Source organism: Ahaetulla prasina, chromosome 8, assembly GCF_028640845.1.
Source record: "Ahaetulla prasina isolate Xishuangbanna chromosome 8, ASM2864084v1, whole genome shotgun sequence".
Classification (NCBI taxonomy): Eukaryota; Metazoa; Chordata; class Lepidosauria; order Squamata; family Colubridae; genus Ahaetulla; species Ahaetulla prasina.
The window spans coordinates 49,891,440-49,906,809 of NC_080546.1; positions in this window are offsets into that span (position 1 = coordinate 49,891,440).

Genomic DNA, 15,370 nt, shown 5'->3' on the forward strand with positions numbered 1-15,370 from the left:
CATGTTTACTGGACCCGTGCCCCTCCTGGTTGGTGCTGGCCACTCAGGAGGTGACACGAGGCTGGCTCCAGGCGATTACGAGTGCTTCCTTGTTGGAGGGAGTCTTCCCGGCCGCCTTGAAAGAGGCGGTGGTGAGGCCCCTCCTCAAGAAGCCCTCCCTGGACCCGGCTGTTTTAGGTAATTATCGTCCGGTCTCCAACCTTCGCTTCGCGGCGAAGGTTGTAGAGAGTATGGTGGCATATCAGTTTCCCCTGCACCTGGATGAAACTGTCTATCTAGACCCATTCCAGTCCGGCTTCCGACCTGGCTACAGCACTGAGACGGCTTTGGTCGCGTTGGTGGATGATCTCTGGAGGGCCAGGGATAGGGGTTGTTCCTCTGCCCTGGTCCTATTAGACCTCTCAGCGGCTTTTGATACCATTGACCATGGTATCCTGCTGCGCCGGTTGGAGGGATTGGGAGTGGGAGGCACCGTTTATCGGTGGTTCTCCTCCTATCTCTCCGACCGGTCGCAGACGGTGTTGACAGGGGGGCAGAGGTCGACCCCGAGGCGCCTCACTTGTGGGGTGCCGCAGGGGTCGATTCTCTCGCCCCTTCTGTTCAACATCTATATGAAGCCGCTGGGTGAGATCATCAGTGGCTTCGGTGTGAGGTACCAGCTGTACGCTGATGACACCCAGCTGTACTTTTCCACACCGGGCCACCCCAATGAAGCTATCGAAGTGCTGTCCCGGTGTTTGGAAGCCGTACGGGTCTGGATGGGGAGAAACAGGCTCAAGCTCAATCCCTCCAAGACAGAGTGGCTGTGGATGCCGGCATCCCGGTACAGTCAGCTGAGTCCACGGCTGACTGTTGGGGGCGAGTCATTGGCCCCGATGGAGAGGGTGCGCAACTTGGGCGTCCTCCTGGATGAACGGCTGTCTTTTGAAGATCATTTGACGGCCGTCTCCAGGAGAGCTTTCCACCAGGTTCGCCTGGTGCGCCAGTTGCGCCCCTTTCTAGACCGGGATGCCCTATGCACGGTCACTCACGCCCTCGTGACATCTCGTCTGGATTACTGCAATGCTCTCTACATGGGGCTCCTCTTGAGGGGCATCCGGAGGCTTCAGTTAGTCCAGAACGCGGCTGCGCGGGTGATAGAGGGAGCCCCTCGTGGCTCCCGTGTGACACCCATCCTGCGCAGACTGCACTGGCTACCTGTGGCCTTCCGGGTGCGCTTCAAGGTTTTGGTAACAATCTTTAAAGCGCTCCATGGCATAGGGCCGGGCTATTTACAGGACCGCCTACTGCTACCGAATACCTCTCACCGACCCGTGCGCTCTCACAGAGAGGGACTCCTCAGGGTGCCGTCAGCTAGGCAGTGCCGTCTGGCGACACCCAGGGGAAGGGCCTTCTCTGTGGGGGCTCCCACCCTCTGGAACGAACTCCCTCCAGGACTTCGTCAACTTCCGGACCTCCGAACCTTCCGTCACGAGCTTAAAACACACTTATTCATCTGCGCAGGACTGGATTAGATTTTAAATTTACTGGTTTTAAATGGGTTTTATTATTTATATTGTTTTTAACAATTCGGCTATGTGGAATAAGTTTTTTTTATTTGTTATTTTAGTTTGTATTTATATGTATTTTTATGTGCCTGTGAACCGCCCTGAGTCCCTAGGGAGATAGGGCGGTATATAAATGTGGAAAAAAAAATAATAATGCTGGGAACAACGTGTTCATTTCCTAGCTGGGTATTTTCTAGTCATTGTGATTCTCGTCTTGCTTTGGATTGACCCTGTGCCTTAACTTGGATCATGCCTTGGGAACTCTGGGCTTTTCTTGCCTCATGAACCATCTTGTCTTGTGGATTTAATTTTGCCTGGTGGGTTTATTTTGATTGGGAAACTTTCAAGTGCCTTGTGGAGTCATTGGCGATTGGTCTGTGGACTAGCATTGGTCAGCTCATGGCTGGACTTAATTGAGACAGTTCTGGGTTTTTGGTGAAGGGAATAGTGGGATAATATTAATAAACTCACTAAACTACAGTTACGTGTATGTGTGTATGTGAGAGAGAGAGAGAGAGAGAGAGAGAGAGAGAGAGAGAGAGAGAGAGAGAGCGGAAGAGCACATCTGGAGACAAAAGCTTACTGGGTTTTGAACTTGAAATGCAAAATATTCAAGGTTCCATCTTTAGAGAAAATTAATGTGAAGTAAGATAAGATTGCTGACACATGTATCCATAGCTCATTTTAAAGATTCTTGGCGAATGTGTATGTGGAGATCAAATAAATTTGTTTATTTGCTCTGCCTAGGATTACTACATCTGGACAGGAAAAATTGAGATAATCACAAAGTAGCAGTGACATATAGCACAGGCTCTTTGTTCCCAATTGGTAGCCTCCTGCCCAGTTCTGCTTATATCTCAGTTTTAGACTGACAATTTCCCCATCTCTTGCTTATGTTTCTTTGGCTTTATTTCTGATCCTGCTACCCACTGAAATTTATTCCTTTATATATACTAATTTCAGCACTGACTTAAATATTTTTGATACTAATGATGGTGAAAGATTGTTTTGCCTGAGGGAACTGCTGCAATGAAAACACTTACCACTTATATTTCAATTACATTGATTTGGGGCTCATAATAAGGCTGACAATATCTGAAATAAATGTATTACATATGATACATTTCTATGATGTATTGGGTCATCATCTGACTTTGTGGAGAAGTCAATCATATTTGCTTGTCTTTTTACTCAGAAACTCTTAGAAAAGTCATGTGACATTTTTACATTTGCAGACTGTAGTAATAATAGGAAGCTATGGATCTCCCTGTAAACAAATGCAGAACATTATTTGACTAATAAGATATTTCTTCTATATAAATTTGGGGTTTTCTGGCTACTACAGGTCTTTTGGGGATGGGATTTATTTATTTATTTTTACTTTAGGATTTTACTTAGGATTTTAGGCTGTTTATTAAGCTTAAGTATTTTTAAATATTATTCATAACATTTAAAGCCCTTCGTTTCCTCTAGAAAACAATACATATAATTCCTTATACTAGTGTTTATGAAAACTTAATTCAGGTTAAATATTACCAAAAGCAGAGACTGCAGGTTCAAGTTTTCTTTAGGTAAAATTCAGTAGCAACTGACCCAAAGGAAAAAAGTTCAACTTTGCTTATTTAGAAATCTGGACTTTATTTGTGTTTTTCTTCATCATATCATTCAAAACTTCATTTGTACTAGCACGAAAACTATCTCTGTGTCTCTAGAAATGACAATAATCATAACATTGCCATAAAACAAATTGGCAGAAAGAAAAGAATCAGTAGGGGAAAAAGTCCTGTCATCACACCCCAAACAGCTGTAGATTTGGGCAAGACCATTAATTAGAAACAGAATAACTGAAGCAAGTTCCATTACGGTTTCCACAGAACAGTGACTCATTTAATGATCTCTGACAATATAACTGGGGTTTCTTTATGTATTAAGAAATCAGTATTTCTAATTCAAAAACAAAATCCAGGAAAGATATAAAGTGAAAAATAGCATTTTCATTTCATTAAGTATATTTCAAAGTCTACCATAACCTCAGGATTTGTATTCTGCATCTCAGTCCAAAGGGTTTGATGTTAAACCAGTTTAATGTTCTTTTAAAGATACAAATTGGAATCCCACCAGTTGAACATATTCTTGAGATCCTTTAGGGTATTATAACTGAGTTTCCATTTTTCATTTTGTCAGCTACATGCTGTACATTTATTAACACCGTGGAACTTTTGCTGAGCTTCAGTGAACTATGTTCACCCTTCAGGCAAACAAGCACCTCAAAGCTCTAGGGCTTTGCCTCACAGGCTGTCTGCTGTTTTGTTGGTTAAGGTTGATTTCTTGTTGTAAACCTTAATGTGCACAATAGGATCACAATGAAGGAATAGCCTAAAGGAAATATGAAGTATACTGACAATATACTGGCAGCACACACATTTAAAAGGAAAGGATTTATATCACCCATTTCTTTGCATACTCTTATTTCTGTGTCCAGCGATGCTCAGCAGGAGAACATTATTAGGACAGGTTATAAGTCAGTGATAGTGTTCAAATCTTGCAAACAAAAGACCCTTGGTTCAATTACTGACATCTTCAGTTAAAACAATCTCAAGCAACAGAATTGGAAAAGCCCAGAGAGCCTGCAGAATGACTGTCTGTCAGACAAATTGCCCTGACCCAGCAGAAGGAAACTTTATGGAATGTTTGAGTTCATAAACATTTTATTAAGGAAAGAACTTCAGCAGAAAACTTTCTCACCCTTTTTCTTTTTTCAGAAATATGAATGCAATCAGTGGTAAAATAAATATGTGTCTTCCTTTTTTTAAAAAACCTCTTCATCTTCCAGCCTGGAGAAGGAAGAGGCAGTGGAAGATAAAGAAAAAAGAAAGAAAAGAAAAAAGAAAGATGAAAGATGAACAAAATGAAGAAGAGCAGGGAATGTTCTCTCTAGGCATCTTTCCTCAATGGTTTCTGTACTGACCCATATCTTCCATTTCTACACAACATTAACAAATAATCTTAGGTCTATTACATTGGAAGGATATGGAAAGCACTAATTAATATGTGTTTCTCCTAAAAATAACAATTATATTTTAGGCAGAGAAAAATTGTGCTTCTGTCCAAGAACTATTAAAAAATCATTTTTAAGACAAATACGACATTTCTTCATACATAAGACAGAAATATTTGATATCCTATTTGTATACAATAATAAGCCCTCAAGAGTTTCCCTATTACAGCAGTGGGAATCTAGTGATCTAGATCAATAATCAGTAATGAGCGAACACAACCACAATATAAGAACTGTGGTGGCACAGTGGTTAGAATGCAGTATTGCAGGCTGTCTCTGCTCATTGGTCACCGCTCACGGCTAGAAGTTCGATCTTGAGTGCTCAGGATTGACTCACTCTTTTATCCTTCCAAGGTTGGTAAAATGAAGACCCAGATTGTTGGGGGCAATATACTGGCTCTGTAAACTGCTTAGAAAGGGCTGTTAAGCACTATGAAATGGTATGTAAGTCTAAGTGTTATTGCCATTGCTATAATTATACTGGCATAATAGGAGACCAAGTCACTGGTTGAAAAATGGGAAAATGCAAAGAAAAAAGGAGCAGGAACAAATTATTCAAGCAGAGGAACAAAAGGAGGGACTATAAAATGCCCCATTTGTGATATCTGAATTGAAGGAAGTCATAAAGAACATGAAATTAAATAAAGCAGTGGGCAATGATGATATAAGAATGGAGTAAAAAAAACAAACCAGTTTGACCCATGTACATTGAAATGTTTTTTGCAAGTAATGTAATAATGAGTTTAAGAACCCTAAACTATGGAGATAGGCTAAAGTGACTGTCTTACTGAAACCATGCAAAGACCCAGATGATTCCCAAAATTATTGACCAGTGTCACTCCGCTGCCACCTGTACAAGGTGTTAGAATGGATGATTTTTAACTGTATTTTAGGAACTATTGATGGAAAGATCACGAGGGAGCCAGCAGGCTTTAGACCAGAGAGGTCATGCTGTGGTCAAATTCTTAATCTTACATATTGAAGATGGCTATGAACGAAAACGGATTACTGGAATGGCTCTTATAGATCTAATTGCAGGGTATGATACTGTGAATCATAGAATATTGTTATGTAAGGTAAACTTATTGGAAACAATAGGATCACTAGAGTTATTGGCACTTTCTTACAGAGTCAAAGATTTTTCATGACACTTTACAGTAGATGGAGGTTACAGAAGAATGGACTGCCACAAGGAAGTGTATTATCTTCGATTCTGTATAACATATAGATACAAATGATCAACCAGTTCCTGACAGCACATGATTATTTATCTGTACAGATGATAAAGCAGTGGCCACACAAGGATCAAGTTTTGATAGGACACTTTCACTTAAACCACATTGTCTGAATACTAAGGTTAAAGTCAATGTAAGGAGTAACATTATCAGGAAATTGACAAATTATACATGGGAGAGGCTTAACTATCTATGCTGCAAATATTGGTTTGGTCCCAGGGGTGAAATGCTCCCAGTTTGAACCGGCTCGCCCGATCTGATAGCGATGGTGGTGGGTGGTTTGGAGAACTGGTAGCAAAAATCCCTGGCCCTGCCCCCTGCCTCTGCTGAGCCGCACCTTCATCAGAGGTTTTTTTTTTAACTTTTAAACGCAGTTTTTCTTCAGCCGAAAACATGCCTTTAAAAGTAAAAAAAAGCCTTTGATGATCCTGCGGCTCAGCTGAGATCGTCAGAACCCTTTAGACTCTTTTTTTAAACAACATCTTTGGCCAAAGAGGTTGTAAAAAAATGTTTTAAAAGGCTTCTCTGGCAATCCCAGCTGAGTTCCTCATCACCAGAACCTTAAAAAACATGTTTTCTACAAGCTCTTCAGCCCAAGAACTTGTAGAAAACCTCCTTTTAAGAGGTTCTCGGCTGCGATAAGGCACTTACCTAATTAACTGCTCCTTTCCAGCTGGGAAAGCCATACTTTACATCAGTTACATCAGCTAGCAACTGATTCTGCCTATCTGAAATCCATCTCCTAGTCAGCAACTGAATCTGCCTGCTTTGCTGGCTGAGGAACTCTGGGAATTGAAGTCCACAAACCTTAAAGTTACTAAGGTTAGAGACTCCTGATCTAAAAAATATAAATAAAATAAAATATTTGTGCAGCTTTCTGAGATTTGATGTGTTTCTGTAGTGTTTCACTCCAACTACACAAACACACAAAATCTCATAAAGCTGTATGTGGCATTTTGTGTGTGTATGTGTGTGAGTCAGTTGTGTTGTGTTGTGTTGTGTGTGTGTAAAGTGTGAAAGTTGTTTTTTGAGCTTTTTGTGGCTGTGTGAGGTTCCTGCTTGTGCAGGGGCCATTTTGGGTGAAGTGTGGCTGCTTTTACATTGTGTGTGTCAGTTGTGTTGTGTTGTGTGCATGTGTAAAGTGTGAAAGTTGGTTTTTGGTACCTCTTATTGTTTTGTATACTTTATTATTTTTATTATTTATTGTTATTGGCCACGGCCACCCAGTCATCTGACCACCAAGCTACGGCCAACAATTAAGCCACGCCCACAGAACCGGTAGGGAAAATTTTTAGATTTCACCCCTGTTTGGCCCTGAGTATGCTGGTCCAGTATAGATTGCATCCACACATGCGAAACAAGTTGACATTGCTGTTAATGAAGCAGTACGCATAGTGACAGGATGCCTTACATCCAGATAATCTCCCCTATTTCACTTGGAGGACATTGAATAGGTTGAGGGTAGAAGTACCTAAGTGTAAAACCAATATACTCAAGTGGGGGTTGCTGGTGATAACAACATGCTGTATGTATGTGGAGAGACACAGAGTCTGTCCATTTGTTGATCTGTCTATTACTACCAGTAGAATGCACGGAAAGTGATTTGTTTTTGGCTAATAATAAAGCCAAAAAAGTGGCCTCGTTTTGGCAATTTAAGATTTGATCAAGCATGAACTAAAAATAAATAAAGCCGTGGGAATAAAAATGTAAAGTATATCTTAAACCTCTTTTCCTTCATTTGACAGAAGTACCCTTGCAGGAAAATTATGGTCTTTACCTTTCAAATACATAATGCTTAAAAGTGCTTAAAAGTTGTAAACTCTTTTCAATTTACAATATTTCTGCATAAATATGACCTAAAATGTTTTCTGTTTTCCACACAAATCCTAAAACTAGATAAAGACAATAAATAAGTAAAAAGCATTATAGCTGTTCAGTTATTTATTGTGGAAAATGATCCTCAATAAATATTATGCAGGAATATTGAAAATTCAAATAGATTCACAAACTTTTAAGCACCACTGCATATTCTCTGGTATTGATCCCTTATGGTATTTGATTTAGACAAGACCTCGCAGTACACATAGAAAGGCATAAGATATATTTCTTCAAAACATTACATGTTCAGGGGAGAAATAAATCTACTTTTGTTTTTAGTGTTTCACAACAATTAGGAAGGAAATTTGAGTCAGCATATCCTAGATACTGATGAGAGAGAATGAAAGACAAAAACAAACAAACAAAACACCTAGCAAGAAGTAGCAAATTTGTTAGATGAATTCTAATGAGATTTTGTTGTAGTTTATTTGTTAGTTGAATTCAAATGAGATTTGTTGTAGCACATTTGTTAGAAGAATTCTAATGAGAACATTCTAAAATCCTGGTTGAGTAGGTAGGTACTGAGTAATGGCCAATCATTAAAATATCTTCCCCTCTAGAGCCTTTGAGCAATAAAAAGCCATATCTTTCATCCTAAAGTAAAAGAAGAAGTTAAGTTTCTCAAATTATGAAGAGTAAGTATTGAGACATGTAGCTCCTATTTTTAATTTCTAAGTAAAGAGAAAGAAAACAGCTTTTAGCAAAAATCCAAGTCATATGAAGGAAAGAATAGCACAATCTGTTATACCTTGAACGTTCAACTCATAGAACTAATTAAGATTCTTATTTGGTATCTGGAAGTAGGCTATTAATGCGAAGACAGTTTTTGACAACTGATATGGTTCAAGTCTCTCACAGAAGACTAGTTGAATTACAGCAGATATTATAAGAGCAATGCTAGCCGCTTCATAGCCAAGGTGTCTCCAATAAACAATTTGGTTTCAGGAAAAAATTATCATGCAACTTACAACTTCTCCACTGTAAAAACATATGGACTACAAATCTTGATCAAGGCAAAATAATAGATGCAATCTACATAGACTTCTGCAAAGCTTTTGACTCAGTAGTACACGATAAACTTCTCCTAAAACTAAAATCCTATGGCATTTCAGAACCCCTTCACAAATGGATATCTGCTTTTCTGTCTAACAGACAACAAGTGGTCAAAATTGGCAATGCTCTATCAAATCCTGTTCCTGTCAAGAAACTTTATACTATACATTAATGATCTTTGTGACCATATCTCAAATAATTGTGTTCTCTTTGCTGATGATGTCAAACTATTTAACACCACTGATAATACATCTATCATTCAAAAAGACCTTGATCATCTAACCGCTTGGTCTAAAACTTGGCAACTCCAAATCTCAACCAGCAAATGCTCAGTCTTACATATAGGAAAAAAGAACCCAAACACTAAGTACATACTTGATGGACATTACCTTACAGATGACCCCCATCCCGTTAAAGACCTTGGAGTTTTCATGTCAAATGATCTAAGTGCCAAAGCCCACTGCAACTACATAGCAAAAAAAGCTCTAAGAGTTGTAAACCTAATTTTGCGTAGCTTCTTTTCCAAAAACACCACACTACTAACCAGAGCATATAAAACATTTGCTAGACCAATTCTAGAATACAGCTCACCTGTTTGGAACCCTCACCATATCTCTGACATCAATACAATTGAACGTGTCCAGAAATATTTTACAAGAAGAGTTCTCCATTCCTCTGAAAACAACAAAATACCTTATCCCACCAGACTTGAAATCCTAGGCTTAGAAAACTTGGAACTCCGTCGCCTTCGACAAGACCTAAGTTTAACTCATAGAATCATCTATTGTAATGTCCTTCCTGTTAAAGACTACTTCAGCTTTAATTGCAATAATACAAGAGCAACCAATAGATTTAAACTTAATGTCAACCGCTTTAATCTAGATTGCAGAAAATATGACTTCTGTAACAGAATCATCAGTGCTTGGAATACTTTACCTGACTCTGTGGTCTCTTCCCATAATCCTAAAAGCTTTAACCAAAAACTTTCTACTATTGACCTCACCCCATTCCTAAGAGGACCATAAGGGGCGTGCATAAGCGCACAAACGTGCCTACCGTTCCTGTCCTATTGTTTTTCTTTTCTTCTTCCTATATATACATATACATATACATATATATATATATATGTATGCTTATACCTCCTAATATTTACTCATATATATGTTTATATACTATATAACCTTTCTGTATGATACTTACATATATTGTTGTGACAAAAATAAATAAATAAAAAAAATAAAATAAATAAATAAATGGTTGGTTGATGAGGATTCCAGGTACTGTATACTGGCAGGATGTGCTAAGAGGTGACTTTCTTATTAGAGGGTGAGACATTGTGAACATGTGTTTGTTCTCAAGAAAAGGAATCTAACCTGGGCAATGATTAGTGAAACTGAGTTTATAACAGAAAAGAGATGTACTTACAGGAAATAAATTATGAGCAACTGGAATGAAAGTTAAAGAGCATGTGCTCCACGCTTTGGAAACAATGTAGGAGAAAATGGACCATGGCAGTGGTGGGTTTCACTTAACTTTACTACTGGTTCGCTCATGCATGCACCATTTCTGCACATGCGCAGAGCATATTTGATGACATCCGAGCGGGTGGGCGGAGCCTCCCACCACTGCTGCTACTGGTTTACCAGTGCAGAAACAGTGCAAACTGATAGCAACCCACCACTGGACCATGGGTAGCACTTTCTTAAAAAAAGAAAGGCAAAATAATTTGATGGTTCCAGAGTGCATCATTTGCTTTCTATCTACAGCCCACTGGCCGCTCTGATCAGTATGTCATTATGGACTGAATCAGTGTCATTGGGTTCACTGAAAGATCTTTTCATTTAGCCATTTCTGATTTAGAATTTACATCATTCCAAGACAGCGGAATCAAGTCATTTTGTAGGTATCAGACCACAATTGTATAATGCCCAGATCTGCTGGTAATTAGTGAAAATGCAGACTGCACCTCTGGAACCATTAAATTGAGAAAAGTCAGATTCATACCTCCATTCATCTTGTCTTAAACAACTCTTTCTGAATAGAGAGGTTTTCTTTTGTTATCTATTGAAAATGAGTTAAGCTAAACCAATGACTCTTATTATATTGTCATGTTTGACAAAACTAAAATATCATTTGTAAAAAAAACACACCAAATAACAAAAAACAAGCTGCAGGAAGCATATAGCCACTGAAATATTCCTTGACCAGCATTTAAAAAACCTCAAAATATCAGTGTTCTCCATTCTTACCAGAATTATACTTATGAATAGCTAATACATGTTTTCTCATAACATGCTTTTCACAATGCTATTCTTCTTCATAGAATGAAGACATTTTATTCATTGCCTTTCTTTTGTTTTCAACTTAATGGAAATATTTATGCAGGAAATTTTCAGTATCAGTATAATATACACATTCAAGAAAGAAGAAAGGGAGAAAATATGCTCATTGCTTTGTTTTGTATACATTTCTTCGTAGATAAATAATTTCACAATTCTACAAATGAATATTATTTATAATTATTGTCACTGTTTTCCCTAGTACTGCAACATATTAATATAATTTTATTTTAATTCTGGTATTTTCAGTAGTGGATAGAACTAAAACTTGTGTTTGTTGGAAAATAAGTGTTCAGACTGCGAGTGCATTGTAATTATGGATTCTAGTACTAATGTAATATTTTAGAGTATAAAATCCAAGCGTTCAGAGATTTTATGAATTTCTTATACTATATTCTTAAAAAATACTGTATAGAAATTAAGTGAGTCAAGGATTTTAGATACTACAGGGTGTTTCAATGGTAGGAATAGTCGGGTTTTTTTCTGAGTTACCAAAATAGTCTACCCTTTCAAATGTGTTTTCATGGTGCATCTGTCTCTGTCTCCATGTCTGTCTGCCTGCCTGTCTAGCTAGCTAGCATTTTAAATAAATTTATCAGTTGTATGTGAATTGCTTTTTGACCAAATTTTCACTACCTGAATCCTTGGATAGGTACAAAGAATTTGCTAGTTATTTTAAGGAAAAGGTGGATCACCTCTCAGAATTTAATGCCACTAATGAAGAAATAAATGAGCACATGACTGGAGCATCATTTGGTCATATTTTGGTGGGATCGGTTTTAGTTTCTGAGATCAGAGGAAATAAATAAGAAGTTCTAGCTCATAGCATATAGGTTTGACCCTTGCCCAACTTGACTGTTACATTTAAGGAGATGAGAGGCAGCATGGTGTCAGGGATAATTCCTCTCAACCTTGAAAAGGAATGGAGCAGCCACTCCCAAAGATATCTCTAGATTCAGATGTGTTTTGAAATTATACTATGTGATAAATATTGTCTTCTGTAATAAATGCTTAAGTCTGATAAACAACTAATATACTTTGAGAATATGGAATATGTGAAATCATTGCAGTCAAGTTTCAAACTAGGCTTCAACACTGAAACTGATCTACAGTGTACCTTCGTTAGCCATGCTGAACCTCTCAATAGGTTCAGCTGTAGTATTCTACTGAGCTGATTATCTATTATATGGCTTGAGTGGCAGACCCTGATGTTTACAAATTTCATTCCAAACTAACAAGTTAGTTCCAAAGAGTATAGCAGGAATTCCTGCTTGGCTCCATGGTGCATAGTTGTAGGGTCCCACATACCTCAATTCCATTTATTTTCAAATACCTATATGAAGCTCCTGGGATTAAGTCTTGCCACAATGTAGATGATAGCCAGCTCTATTTCTTTCTGCCATCAAGCTCAGGTGATATAATGTAAGAGTTGGGACTCAGAGTAGGCTGGATGAAGGCAATGAAAATGAGTATGGATCTTAGTAAGACAGAGATGCAGCAGACAGTTGGTTTATGAAAATTGGATGAGATTATATTTCCTGAATAAAGCCGTATTTTAGATTTGTTTGTATCATTGGAAAGCCCAAGTGTCCTCAGACATTTATCAACTGTGACAATTCCTGGACAAGTAAGGCTAGTCACAATAGTCTAATTATATTATTTCATTAAACTTTAGGTGAGGCTGCTTTGAATCTATAGATGCTATCATTCTGATGCAGAATGTAGAAACAAGGTTGTCACTTATGTTATCTGTTAGAATTTATGCAATCCTAAAGAAGGCATGCTAGCTGTGTACATGCTAACATGTGGAGTTCAAGATCTGAGTAATTATATTTGAGTCCCCAAATGGTTTAGAAACTCAATATTTGAGAGACCACTTCTTTCCAAACATTAAGAAGTATATGGAAGACATTTTAGCATTCCAAGATTAATGGGGAGGTGTATTTTATGGAGGTATGGAAGAGGTCCTTCTCTGTTGTAAACTCCTACCTTTAGAAAGCACCGTCTCTAAAGTACAGGCTGGCACTAGTACGATATTATCTGATTTACAATTCTTACTGAAGTCCTAGTTTTTTATTCTAATATTCAGGATTTAATAACTGTCTACTCTATTGTGGGCTGTAAAAAACAAAACCAAAGAAAATAAATTTGTGCCTTTCTGTTTTTATATTCCAGTTATTGCTCTTTTGAATTCTAAAAATACTGTTTATTTTTTATCTCCTATTATTATGTTATCTGATATATTTTTGAACTGTAATCTACCTGGGGAATCTTAAGGAAGTGTGTGGGCTATAAATATTTTAATAAATAAATAAATGTTGCATGCATTTTCCACCAAACCTGGAGAAATATTTCAGAAAATATGTTGCCTCTATTTGTATTAAAATGATACTTTTTAAAATTTAATCTTAGTGCTTCTTTCCAACCATAAATGTAGAGGAGTGCTTTCTTGGGATTAGGGAACATATAAATTGAGGTATAGATGAATGGTATTCAAGAAAACCTTGTTTTAGCTATGTTTGCTCCAGCTAAAGAATTCCGACAGTAATACAGTAACTCATTCTTGATTCTGTCCTTGCTATTTGAAGTAACGATACTGATTAAATTCTGCAACTCAACAAGACAGACACTGGCTTCAGAGGATAATTAGAACTGCAGAAAAAACAATTGCTACCAACCTGCCTTCCACTGAGGACCTGAATACTGAATGAATCAAAGAGGGATGTGAAAATATTTACAGATCCCTCACATCCTGGACAACTCCTACCCTCAAAACAACGCTATAGAGCACTGCACACCAGAACAACTAGACACAAGAACAGTTTTTCCCCGAACGCAATCACTCTGCTAAACAAATAATTCCCTCAACACTGTCAAACTATTACTAAATCTGCACTACTATTAAACTTTTCATCGTTCCCATCACCCATCTCCTTCCACTTATGACTGTAACTTTGTTGCTTGTATCCTTACGATTTACACTGATATTGTTTCCTGATTGCTTAATTGTAGCCTATGACTATCATTAAGTGTTGTATTGTTAAGTGTTAAATTTGTACCCTGTGACTATTATTGTGTTGTAAATGTTGTACCTTGATGAAGGTATCTTTTCTTTTATGCACACTGAGAGTATATACACCAAGACAAATTCCTTGTGTGTCCAGTCACACTTGGCCAATAAAAAATTCTATTCTATTCTATTCTAAAATAGGATAGGTAAATGGATTGTTGATGGGAAACAGTATTTGTGATTCAGAATGAAATTATGTTACTAGATCATGCTTTGTGCATTTCAGTTGTATACTGCTCTATTTAACCAGAATTAAAGTAAATATTATAAGGGCAGACTCTAAATGTTCCAGAACCTTCAATTCACAGAAATTGTTTTACAATTGCCAGTACTAACCTAGTGATACACAAGTATTTAGTACATTAAAATATTTTTATTGACTTTAACTTTAAAGCAATCAGCAGATAATAGCAGAAACAGAAATAGAGGTGCAAGAATTAAATAGAAAACACTCCTACTAGAAATCAATAATGCTACCAATGAGAACAGCATAGTGACTGTTCAGTGATTTTAAAAAATAATCAAAGAGAAAAATGGTTTTGTCTCTTGAGCACAAACATAACATCAATTTAAAAGTTCTCAGATTACAACAAACCATTTACTAATAACCCATTACAACCAACAGACTAGGGATATAGGGAATATGTTATGAGCAATGAATGCAATTAAATGAAACTCATATGAAGTAATAGAGATATTTTAAGTGGTAGCAAGCAGACATGGAAGCAGGAAAGAAAACATCAACAACAATGTTTCTTCATTAACTGCGCAATCTTATGAATATTTAAATCTCATTACATATAGGACTTATTCCCACATAGATATATATTGGCCTTGGAAAGGCACTGTGAAATTATTACTGCATTAAATGTAAGTACAAATATAATACTTTTCATTTACTAAGTTTTGGGAGAATGTATTAGATTATATAAATATAACTGTATGACAAAAGCTAAAATTTTCTGACAATAATATTCTTTTGAACTACATACCTAGTACTTGGAATTGAACAACTGGACAGCATAAATGGATTGTCCATGCCCTTATTATGGCCAAAAGAGTATGTTGCAGCATCTGAAAGATAACTGTATCAGCCCTTTCACTTAATGGATTGAAGGCCTGATTGCCACCTATGAGGTGACTGCATATAGATATGGTCTTATAAACAAATCTAATGAAATATGGGACTC